This window comes from Artemia sp. Qi Xiang Cuo, chromosome 15 (assembly GCF_049724085.1).
Source record: "Artemia sp. Qi Xiang Cuo chromosome 15, ASM4972408v1, whole genome shotgun sequence".
Lineage (NCBI taxonomy): Eukaryota > Metazoa > Arthropoda > Branchiopoda > Anostraca > Artemiidae > Artemia > Artemia sp. Qi Xiang Cuo.
This window is the reverse complement of record NC_142808.1, coordinates 33,875,343-33,888,169: the sequence shown is the minus strand read 5'-3', so window position 1 is coordinate 33,888,169 and position 12,827 is coordinate 33,875,343. Positions and strand designations below refer to the sequence as shown.

General features: G+C 34.0%; 1 protein-coding gene and 1 pseudogene across 1 annotated transcript in view; both read left to right on the top strand.

The window, feature by feature from the left end:
- The window catches only part of LOC148943592 (uncharacterized), a 47,485-nt gene that overhangs the window by 23,801 nt on the left and 10,857 nt on the right, over positions 1 to 12,827 (top strand). The window lies entirely within an intron of this gene.
- LOC148943593 (uncharacterized) lies at positions 285 to 1,567 on the top strand (annotated as a pseudogene).

Here is a 12,827-nt window from a genome sequence, read left to right as displayed (position 1 = left end):
CATTTAAATGAGGAAAAAATGGCCTTGATAAATTTCTTTGTGATAGAAGGTAAAATACCTTATTTGGATTTTCTTGACTGTTAAAATATTTTATATATAACAGTCAATAGAATTTTCTCAGAGGCTTGGTCATTAAGATAAATTGAAAGTTTTCTACCCTTTGTACTTTGCAGAAAATAAGTCAGTGTAAGGTTTTGATTTTATGCCCAATTTTAGAAAGCATATAAGTGTGATATAAATGGATTTGGACTATTGAGTGTATCTCCTTTCACTTGTTTTCTTAGATGGAGAACAAATTCAAACTTGAATGTTTGTTTATTTCAATCTTGTGGCCCCAGTTTTTTTTTTGTATTCTCTTTTGCAACTGAATTTATACAAATCAGTTTTTATTTAGAAAATGTGACAACTATCCCATCTTTGTGGAAGTTCCCTTTTATATATACATATTATATAAATATTTTATTTTCAGGTATCTTGCAAGTGGGAATTCTATGGCAACATTATCATTGTGTTGCAGAATGGGACAATCCACAATTTCAGGCATCATAAAAGAAACATGCAAAGCAATTTGGAAAAACCTACAACCTATTTATATGAAGCCACCTTCCAAGGAAGATTTTTATGCAATAGCCAGAGATTTTCTGAACTTTGGGACTTTCCACATTGCATTGGGGCAATTGATGGAAAACACTGTCAAATTCAGTGTCCTTCTAATTCTGGTTCTGATTTTTTCAATTTCCATCAATTTTACAGCATAGTTTTGATGGCTGCTGTAGATGCTCGCTACAAGTTTATTTATATTGACGTAGGCGCTAAAGGAAAGGAAAATGACAGTACTGTCTTTTCTAGGTCAAGCTTTGGTACTGCTTTGCACAATGCCACCCTACCCATCTTTGTTGCCAAACTCAGAGGATGTTTTCCCATTTGTTTTTGTTGTAGATGAAGCTTTTCCTCTTCAAAAAAAACTTAATGCAGCCATATCCAAAGTATGGCAGCCTCACCCAACAACAAAAGATATTTAATTACAGTCTGTCACAGGCTAGAAGGGTGGTAAACAATGCATTTGGGATAATGTCCATGATATTTAGAATCCTCAAAAGTAGTGGCAATTGCAAGCTGGAAACAATAGACCTTATACTGAAAACCACTTGCATCTTGCATAACTTCCTTTTAGGATCTAATTTGTCATGACATAACTTCACCACCCTTGTTGACCGAGAAGTAAATGGGCAAATTATTCCAGGGTCTTGGCGCAACAGCTATTGCCTAGAGTCAGCCAGAAATTTATCCAGTAATTTCTCATCTAGAAATGCTATCCTAGTAAGAAATACCTTTAAGGAATATTTTACTGGTCCTGGATTTGTTCCGTGGCAGGATCAGTCTGTGCATAATGGGATATATTAGATTCAGTCAGTCAAATTTTTTTTTCTCTTTCCAGTTTGCAATTGAGGCTATTTCTATAAAACATGTAGGTTAAATCAAAGTTATTAACATGGTATTGTTTTGGGATTGGTGGAAATACTTGAATAGCATCTTAGTACAATTTAGTTTTTAATGATTAGCATTCATTAAAGAGAATAGTGCCAGATAATCTTGAGAAATAGAAAAAAAATATTAGATGAAAATTATCTTTCTAGAACTAAAACTATTTTGGAGAAAAAACCCATTTATTTATTAAATTTTTTTATTTTTTTCATGGGTTCCTTGTGACAATTTTGCATCTTAAAACTAATTTTGCATCTTTTATCCTAAAAACTAATTTTGTTGTTATTATTTATCAAACATATTTAACAAGCTATTTAAATAGAATGTTTTGTTCAACCCCAACACTCCAATCAGATTCAAAGCCTGTTTTGGCTTCATTTTGAAATTGAAGCTATTTGCCACTGAATTTGTAATGTTTCTTAAGCAAGACAATTTTTTTTCCTTTTTTGTTTTTATTTACTTGCTTAACCCAGGACACTTCCTAAACTCCATAAAGTAAAAACCTCAAGATGTTTCTTTCTTAATCCCCTTTTTTTTCCAGTACTAAAACATGCACAGAAAGGTATCAAAATTACAATATTTATTTTAAAAATTCGGCAAGAAAGAAAAAATTATCCAAATATTTTTTCAACAATAGCCATTCTATCTGTGCGAGTAATCTCCTTGTCTTAAGTGTCTACTTTATTCTTGTCTTCCGTAGTTTTTAGTACTATTTTAATTTGTGTTTTGGTAACATGACACATATACTGGACTAGGCAGGATTGTTCCTCCTATTAATGTTATTTAATTTTTGTCTTGCATAGTTTTTGGTTTGCTTTAATGATTATTTGTTCATTTGGGGTCTAATTTTTTGGGGTCTCCAATTACCTTCAAATGGATCAAAGAGTTGATAGACAATTTGAATTGCCTTTTTTCAATCCCCTACACCTTAGTTCTCCCTTAGGATGGATGATAGACTATCTATCAACCATTGTTGAATGTTTCTTAAAAAGGTATGCTAGCTTTGCATCTCACAGAGACAATCTGTCTTGGCTTTACTCTAATTAGCCATGGCTTTCCAGTTTTTCATCACTTCCATCAAGTTGATTTTAATTCAGTTTTTTTTTTCTTCTTGTCCTTTGTTTTATTATTTTTTTTTGTTTACTTTAATTAATTTTAATTGCTAAATGTACTTGTTTTTGGCATCACTGCCCTTTACTTTCTACAAACATTTGTACCGATTATACTACAATATCAAAACAAATAAAAAAGTTATCTATCTTATCTATGTATCTTAAGCGCCAAAACCAGCAATAAGATTACCTACCATACATGATTTATTAGGACCTAGACTTGATCAAATCCAACCACATCCAATTGAGGAAGCCATATTCGAATCAATCAAAAAAAAATTTTGTAGAAGTAACTTACGACATATAACGCTTATAATTTAGTTTTGATAAGCATAATAGTTTATTTTAAAAAAAGGAAAAAAAGCACAATTACTCAAGCTTATCAAGCTCTTGTTCAAAAACCTCCAGAATAGCCTTCTGAATATGGATTTGGCTATTCAAGGGAAGGCCATCTAATTTTTTTGCAAGCGTGCAACAAAATCCATAGTTTCTTGTCCCTTCCCACTTGTTCTTTTTATTGATCCTAGTTTCAAGAAACTGCTTGACAACAGACATGGTATGTTGTACATCTGCTGTCTGTTGTAATTCTTCTGTTGCAGTGGGGAGTCTTTTTCTTTTATTGTGAGAGTTGGAGGTGGAAGTAGATGAAGAGGTTGGAGTGGAGGTTCTTGGGTTATTGGGAGGTTGGGAGGTTAAAGGGGTAGGTGAAGAGGTTGGAGTAGATTCTAGGTGAACAAAAGTGGTGGGAATAGGAGAATAAATTGGGGTTGGTGAAGGATTTGACAAACTTGGCATTTGGGGCTGGGATTTGAGATTATGAAGGAGGATTTGGGGGATGGGGAAAGATTTCACATGAGGAGTTTGATATTTGGAGGATTGGGGGATGGGGGAAGATTTCACATGAGGAGTTTGATATTTGGGGTATGGGGAAAGATTCCACATGAGGAGTTTGAGTTTGATATTTGGAGGATTGAGGAATATCTGAGTAGAGGTTTGATGTTGAGCTTTCATCACTTGAAGTGGTAGTGGGCAGGTCTGCGAGTCCATCATCTCCAGAGAGCTGAATAATGACTGTCTCTTCAGTATGTACCAGATTCCCTGATGTCATGCAAGACAAAGTAAGTTGAAAATATTTCCATTTACACTGCAAAGCACATATATTTTTAGTTTTTAACCCTATCTGTAGCTATCTTTGAAAACCAGAAAATTAAACAGTCTAATTTTTTTCACAGAAAGTAAACAGAACAGAAGAAAGATGCAAATGGTTGGTAGTTTGTCAAGGATTACTATTCCTTAATAGCCTTGCAATCAGCATTACTTGAATCAATTTCCATAATCTTAAATGCAGAGCTTTGGCCAACATTTATTAAATATTTTATACTAAAAAATTGTCACTGGCAAATCTTTTGAAACAATGGAACAATCTATTTTGACGCCATTTCCTTCTGAACTTTCTTTTAAAGCTTGGTCAGGGGCGAATCCAGGATTTTTTGTGTGGAGGGGGTGGGGCAAAATAGGTTGATCCGATAAAAAAATTTTAGGGGGGGGGGGGTAAAATAGGTTGTTCCAAAAAATTTGCATTATGAGCAAATTTAATTAATGTAAACTTGAGTTAATTAAGTAAATAACACTACTTTAGACTACGCTGGGGGCACCCCCCCCCAATCTGCCACTGAGCTTGGTGACTGTTTAACGCATATCAAGTCTTGTTCATAAAAAGCTACTGAAATATTGTGAACTTAAAGGTTATTTATGAAAGTATAAATATATGTATTTCCAAAAGACTATTAGAGGCTCTAATAGATTCAAATTTGCTTCTTGTGTCAAGTAGAGCATGAAGAACAACAGAAAAACGTTTAAAACTAATTAAGAAAGAAGTATACATACATGGAAAATGAAAAAAAACAAACAAAGAAAGAGGGGGGAGGTTGTATTTCAATTAGTCCAGGGAAAAAAATAAAAACTTACAGGGACAAGATGCATCACAAAGCAGTAAAATTTAAAGGAAAATGGCTATAGCAACATACAAACAAATGAAAATAGACAAAGGAGCCCTGTTTAGTTCAGGACATATATCAGGAACCATGAAAAAAGGCAATAAACTATTTTGAAACCTCTCAGTAAGAGCACTGATTTGTGATTCAGTTAGTATGGGTGAGGTGGCTGTGGAGGGGAACAGTATCTGGGGTTATGAAATTCATTGAAAATATCCTCAATATGCATATTGAAATGATGGACTTAACAAAACGCTAGCAAATACTGTCCCTTTATTTCTTGGTGGATTTATGATAAGGTTTCATGTTTGGACTAGAGTAATGAATTACCCATCTTTTTTAACTTTTTTGTTTTATGTTATTTTAGTTATGTCTTCTCCACCACATGGAAAAGCTCTGCTTTTAGGGTGAATTATTTATTGTGTTCAATAATAAATTTAAGGAAACCATTCCATGACATAGATATAAAGGAATGTTTTTAAAGGAAACAAAAATATCTCTTTTTAGATACCTATAAATACTTACTGTGTATAAACAATAAATCAAAACCGTAAATCTTACCATCGGGGATTATGATGCTTCAAGAGAAATTGCATTGACCTAAAGTGAGGCCACTTTGAAAATCCCCAATCTTTGCCACCATCCCCACTTCTTTTGTTTTGTTGTGCATTAAGCTTCTTGAAAAATTCATTTCTCAGATACCTCCAGGTATTTTTGCACTATTCAACTGAAAACAAAAATGTTATAATAAATTGAAGGTCCTTAGTAGATTGTTAATACATTACTGAAGTTGGAACAAATAAAAAGTACTAAGGTCTACTACACATAAGGGTCATGACGGATGATTAAATCTTTAATAATTAGAGGTGACTGCACATAACTATTAACAGTAAAATTTCAACAAAATATTTTATGATAAAATACAGGCATCATTTATAGGAAATGACCAATTAGGTTTCAATAAATCATTTTAGGATAACATGCAATCATCATCTATAAGAAAAATTCTATCCAGTCACAATAATCATTCAAAGATATGATAAAATCATCAAATGCAACACATCTCTAATCAACTGCAAATGTAACATAAAGCAAAACTAAGAAAAACTTGAATTCCTCTACAGTTTGAAAAATTGGGCTTCTTGAAAAAATTTATTACTTTGCAACCTGAACTCAAAAGAATAGAATCACAATAAACTTCTATTTTGCAACACAAACATTCTAGATACATGTAAATTGCAAGACACACCCAAGTATTTGCAACTAGCTAGCATGAAAAAAAAAATGCATGCAAGACAAAGAGTTAAAAGGAGACAAAAAAGTTAATTGGGAACCACCTGTCTTTTGGCATTCTTATTTGGACTAAGAGCAAACCGTCAATATAGCAATGTTAAAATTTTGAAAATATATACAAAATGGAAAATGATTTTTAAACAGTGTTGTTTGAGTAACCAGACTGAATTTATGCCATTTTTGCCCAATTATTTACTGAAACTCTATTGCCTGACTATCTTTGTGTGAGTATCTAAATAAAATTATTGCTTATTATTTTGTCTTTATTTGTATAATGAGATCCAAGAAAGAAAGGAAATGTACAAAGCTGCAATTATGTATCTGTTTTCTTTAGACAGACTGAAGGGGCAAACCTCCAAGCTTTGACAAATCCAATCTTACTTTTGGCTCCTTTTCAAAGGGGACTTTCTTTGGATTGTTTTCCATCCAACTAAAAGCAGTAGGGGCAGCATCAGGTACAAGTGACCTTCCTCTTAGTCTACATACATAGCAGGAAATCATGCAGCTCTATACTAGCCAATAAACACATGGTAAATATATAATATGGACTATACATTTGGGAAAGGTTGGGTTCAAATTGAAGGTATAGATGCATGGTTGATCCTCTACATAAGGAAACATGTTAAGAACATAATACTTCATAATATGCAGAATAATCCTAGTTAACATATTCTGAAGGGGAAGAACCTTTATCTTCAATTCTTTCCTTGTTTTCTAAGAAATTCCTGAATTTCTTAGAACATATACATAAGGCTGTACCCAGGATTTTTTTCTGGGGTGGGGGTGGGAGGGGGTTTAATCCTCCCCCTGGGTATGACCTTGAATACATATTGACAAAGTACATACTCCACCCCCTTAATGTGTAAACATATACCCAGATTTGTATTCTGGATCTAAATACAACCTTCATTTGCATCACAGATAAACTTTATGCCCATGCCTAAATGAATCAAAATCAGATTATATATTTGCAGGCCATGGGCGTGGGGGTAAAGTTGATCTGTGATGCATATGAAGAATAAATTTGAATTCAGGATGCAATTCTGGGACTACATTTGCATCTTACAGGGGTTGGGATACATAGTTTGTTAATATATAGGTTCTAAAAAATTCATGAATTTATTAGGAAAACTGGAAAAAGAAGTGAAGATAAAGATTCTCCCCTTGCAATATATGTTAACTGGGATTATTCTGCATATTCTGAAGTAAGAACTGTTTTCTTAACAAGTTTCCTTATGTGGAGGACCAGTGGTGATATTATGTGGTGATATTTGGAAAAATTTTCACTTTTGAGGATTTTTAGAGGAAAGACTTGATGATAAAGGTTCTCCCCTTCGATAATATAAGAACTAGGATCATTATACATATTTTAAGTAAGAATTGTTTTCTTAACATGTCTCCTTATGAGGGGGCCAAAGCTAAATAAATACCGAGGACCAGCCCTGCATCTATACTGAATTTAATTAGCAACAATAGGAATTAAGCTAGCCTTGATCTGTCATTTTTATAATCTTCTCATTCCTCTTGAAGGTAAAATAGGTTTTTCCCTTTAAAATCAGAAATCCTATCACCCTCATAGGGTCGAGTTGAAAAAATTTCAACTCAAAAATCCTATCGGCCTATGAGGAAAACCTCATAGGAATCCTATCACCCTCAAAGGGTCTGATCGAACCTTAAGTACAGAAGTCTTTCATTGGCGCAATGAATTGATCGTGAATGAATGACGGATGTAAAATAATGATATTAATTATTCAGTATCTAAATCTCTAAATGAGAGTTGCACAAAATAAAATGCTATTTAGTCCAAAACCAAAAGTACCTAATTGTATATAAAAACAGCATAACAAGGATAACTTAAGCTGCTAAATAACGTTCAGGTGTCACTTAATATAAATTTAATGTGAATAAAGCTGGTTATCAGCAGTTTTTTTTTCTGTTTTCTGTATAGAGCGTAAGCGAAGCTTAAAATTTTACAAAAAGAATTATAGTAATTTTCTAGATCTGAGTTTTTTCCTTTATTTCTAGCGTATTTTGGTTTTTATGTTATTTTCTTGCATGTTTTTGCTATTTAATCTAATTTTTCTTTTATTTTCCTTGTAGATCTATTAATAAGGATTTCCGGGTTTAAAGCCAAAAAATTCGGAGATTTTCAGATTATTGTCACTGTGTTGATATTATTTATATATTTATATTTTTTTTGCTGTTTTTTCAAACAGTTTGTGGCAACGAGCTGTAAGTAAGGAGCAACGCGGCTCAATAGTAACCGAAACTCTAAAAACGTGATCTCGATACCAATAGATAAATAAAAAGAATCATATTTTAATATTGATTTCAAATATATAAGTTTCATCAAGTTTAGTCCTATCCATCAAAAGTTACGCGCCTGAGAAAATTTGGCTGATTTTCGAAAAAAGGGGGAAAGACCCCCTAAAAGCTATAGAACCTTAATTAAAATCACACCATCCGATTCAGCGTATCAGTAAACCCTACTGTAGAGGTTTCAAGCTCCTATCTGCAAAAATGTGGAATTTTGTATTTTTTGCCAAAACAAAGATCACGGCTGCGTGTTTATTTGTTTTTTTGTTGTTTTTTTTCCACGGGTAATCGTATCAACCCAGTGGTCCTAGATTGTGGGAGGGCTCATTTTAACGGAAATTAAAAGCTCTAGTGCCTATTTAAATGACAAAAAAAATGGAGGGCAACTAGGCCCCCTCCCACGCTCATTTTTTTCCCCAAAGTCACCCGATCAAAATTTTGAGATAGCCATTTTGTTCAGCATGGTCAAAGATATAATAAATATGTCTTCTAAGATGACTTAATCCCCTAAAGTCCCCGGGGGGAGGGCTGAAAGTTATGAGCTTTACGAAAACAATAAGAATTCCAAATAGGGATAGGTCCTTTTAGCTTTACCCAATGTTTAAATATAGTGTTGGTTATTGGGAAGTATACAGACGTTTTCAAGGGAGATTTTTTTCTGGTAGTAGGGGGGGGGAATCGGAGGTTATGTGGGAGGATCTTTACATGGAGGAAGCTTTCATGGGGGAAGGGATATTGCTGTGAAGGGGGCGCCGGATTTCCCAGTATTATTAAAAAAACGTTCAGAAATTAAATAAAAAATGAACAACTTTTTCAACTGAAAGTAAGGAGCAACATCAAAACTGAAAACGAACAGAAATTATAAAGTATATGATTGGGTTCGCCCCCTAGTTAATACCTCGCTCTTTAAGCCAAAGAATTTTTAGTACTTTCATTAGAGCTATTTATTCTAATTAACGGCCTTTGTGGTTAAGAGGTCATTTTTAAAGAATTGGAACAAAATTCGAACTTTAGCTAAAGAGAGAGGTATTGACTAGGGGCGAACCTCCTAATATACGTATTAAAAATATATGGATATAGAAGTTTCTTACGTAAGTTGATTCGTAAGCTACGTATATTTATTACTAATAAAAACGTTTGTAAATAAAATTAAACAAATTTTGAGAAAGCCATTTAACCAAATAAAAATAAAATTTAATTTTTGAACGTTTTTGAATTAATGCAGCTTTTGATTTTGGCTCACCTTTCATGAATAATAAAAAAAAATGTGCATATTAATTTTACTTTTTTTTGGTTAAATGGCTTTCTCGAAAGTTGTTTAATTTTATTTACGAACGTTTTTATTCGTAACAAATATACGTAACTTACAAATTAACTTACGTAACTAACTTCTATATTCATATATTTTTAATACGTATATTAGGGGGTTCGCCCCCTATTCAATACCTCGCTCTTTACGCTAAGGTTTGAATTTTGTTCCAATTCCTTAAAAATGACCTCTTAATCACAAAGGCCGTTAATTAGAATAAATAGCTCTTATGAAAGGACTAAAATTATTTTGCTTAAAGAGTGAGGTATTGACTAGTGGGCAAACCCAATCATATACTTTATAATTTCTGTTAGTTTTAAATTTTGATGTTGCTCCTTACTTTCAGTTGAAAAACTTGTTTATTTTTTTATTTAATTTCTGATCGTTTTTGAAATAATGCTGGGAAATCCGGTGCCCCCTTCTTAGTAATGTCCCTTCCCCCATGAAAACTTCCTCCATGGAAAGATCCTCCCACATAACCCCGACCCCCTTCCCCACTACCAGAAAACCTTGAAAACGTCTGTATACTTCCCGAACCAATACTATATGTAAACATTGAGCAGAGCTAATAACTTTCAGCCCTCCCCCCGGGGACTTTAGGTGATTAAGTCATCCTAAAAGATATATTTATTATATCTTTGACCATGCTGAACAAAATGACTATCTCGAAATTTTGATCAGGGGACTTAGGGAAAAATGAGCGTGGGAGGGGGCCTAGTTGCCCTCCATTTTTTTGGTCACTTAAAAGGGCGCTAGAACTTTTAATTTCCGTTCAAATGAGCCCTCCAACGATATTCTAGGACCACTGGATCAATACGATTACCCCTGGGGGAAAACAACAACAAACAAAACTATATTCGTGGTCTTTCTTTTGGCAAAAAAAAAATACAAAATTCATCATTTTTGCAGGTATAAATTTGAGATCTCTAAAGTAAGATTCTGGAGTACGCTGAATCTGATGGTGTGATTTTCAATAAGGTTCTATAGCTTTTAGGGGGTATTTCCCCTTTTTTTCGAAAATCAGCCAAATTTTCTCAGATGCGTAACTTTTGATGAGTAGGACTAACCTTGATGAAACTTATATATTTGTAATCAGTATTAAAATTTGATTTCTTTTGATGTATCTTTTGGTATCAAAATATCGTTTCTTAGAGTTTCGGTGACTATTGAGCCGGGTCGCTCCTTATTTACAGTTCGTTACCACGAACTGTTTGATAGTTTATAGAACTTCACTTCAGCTCATATGTTATAGGCCCTGATTCAAGGACAAGCAAAAACTTTTTCTGTCCCAGGCAAGAATCATGCACAGCTTTCCAAAATATACTATCATAATTATCAAACTATTCAGATGTTCACACTTCCTGTAAAAGCCATTAGTGTCAGAGTCCTACCACTTTTTTGCAAGAACTAAAATCAGCAGCAATAAACAAAAAACAACAAAACGACAGACTGCAACATAACTAAAGTGTTTCTCCCACAAAATAACTAGCAGAATTTGATTGGTAAACATTTTTCCTCGCTATATTAAACCGTTCGCGGTAATGAAAACGAGATAGAGAGTGAGTGATGTTTGTCAATAATAAAAAAAAAAAAAAAAAAGTTTTTTTAAATGAAAGTAAGAAGCCACATTAAAACTTAAAATGAACAGAAATTATTCCATATATGAAAGGGGCTGTCCCCCCCCACAACGCCTCGCTTATTACGCTAAAGTTTTTTATTTTTTTAAGAAATAGCGTTGTGAGAAGGAGTCTAACTTTAGCGTAAAGAGCGAGGCGTTAAGGAGGGGACAGCCCCTTTCATGTTTGGAATAATGTCTGTTCGTTTTAAGTTTTAATGTTGCTCATTACTTTCAGTTAAAAAAGCTTGTTTTTTTTATTTAATATTAGAGAAGATCAACTGTAACTGTTTCCTCAATGTCCCGTTTCTTCATTTGAACGAAAAGCTCTGTTTAAGCAATCAAGGAGGTGGGCAGCAGTTTCAAATTGAAGTTAAATTAAAATCTTATGCGGCTAATATGTGGGACGATTGCCAGGTCCAATTGTAAAATATTTTCTAAGAATCCTAGATAGAAAAATTAACAGCTCAAAAAAGGAGTATTTTACCATGGGTTCGAAAGCACTGCTGTCTAGTTTTACAAGCCATTTTGCTTGTGATTTCAGACGACTTTACTATTTTGTTTTCTGTGTCTGGGACTCAAATAGAGGAATAGTACCACTAATAACTTCTATACTTTAATGGATCTATTATTGCTAAGGGAGATTTTTCTTTGCTGTTTTCTCGGTATTGGTGTGAAAAAGCTGGACGAAGAAAAGAAATATCAAAGTTCTAAACTAAAAGAGCCGCGATATCCCTAACCCTTAACTAGTCAGGCGTTTCGTTGATCCGTATCTGGTCAGGAGTGGTAAATTTTTACCCCAAAATTTCAATGGTAACTGATGACAGACCATTTCAGATATTATACTGAGGTTTTATTTTTAAGAAAACTTTCCCGAAATAGTATCATAGGCAGCGCAATAACGCTGCCTAAGTAAAGAACGATGTTGGCAGAATGTGTTATTTTTTTTTTTTTTTTTTTTTTTTTTTTTTGGTTGGTCTTAGGCCAGGGCACTTTGTATCGAAGGAGATGTCGTAGAAACTTGGAAATGGGCTCATTAGATTTGAAATTGGAGAGGGCTTGTGCCCTTTTTAATAGTCGAAAGTGATGGCAACTAACACCCTTTCCACAAACACCATTTCACCAAACACATTCAATAAAAATTTTGAGATATCCATTTTGTTCAACGTAGTTGAAAGATCTAGAAATTATGTCTTTGAGTAGGACACTCCTCCCACTGTCCTTAGGGCAAGGGCTGTAATTTATGCCCTGGGGGCATATAAGGTTTTTACTGAAGGCTTTGTCGTAGAAGCTTCAAAAAGGGCTAGTTCAACTGGAAACTCAAAGGGCTAGTGCCCTTTTTAATATCCGAAAGCGATTGGAGGGCAACTAACCCCCCTCTCAGGCCACCATTTCCCAAAACCCATCCAATCAAAGCTTTGAGATAGCCATTTTGTTCAACGTAGTTGAACGTGCTGGAAATTAGGTAATTGAGGATGACAACCCCCCCCACAACCCTCAGGGTGAGGGTTGTAAGTTATGCCCTTTGGGCATATAAGGTTTCTAATAGAAAATGCTGTCGTAAAAACTTCAAAAAGGACTCACTCAATTGGAAATTGAAATGGCCAGTGCCCTTCTTAATAGTTGAAAGTTATGGAGGGCAACTAATCCCCTCTCACGCCCACTATTTCCTCAAACACATGCAATCAAAATTTTGAGATATC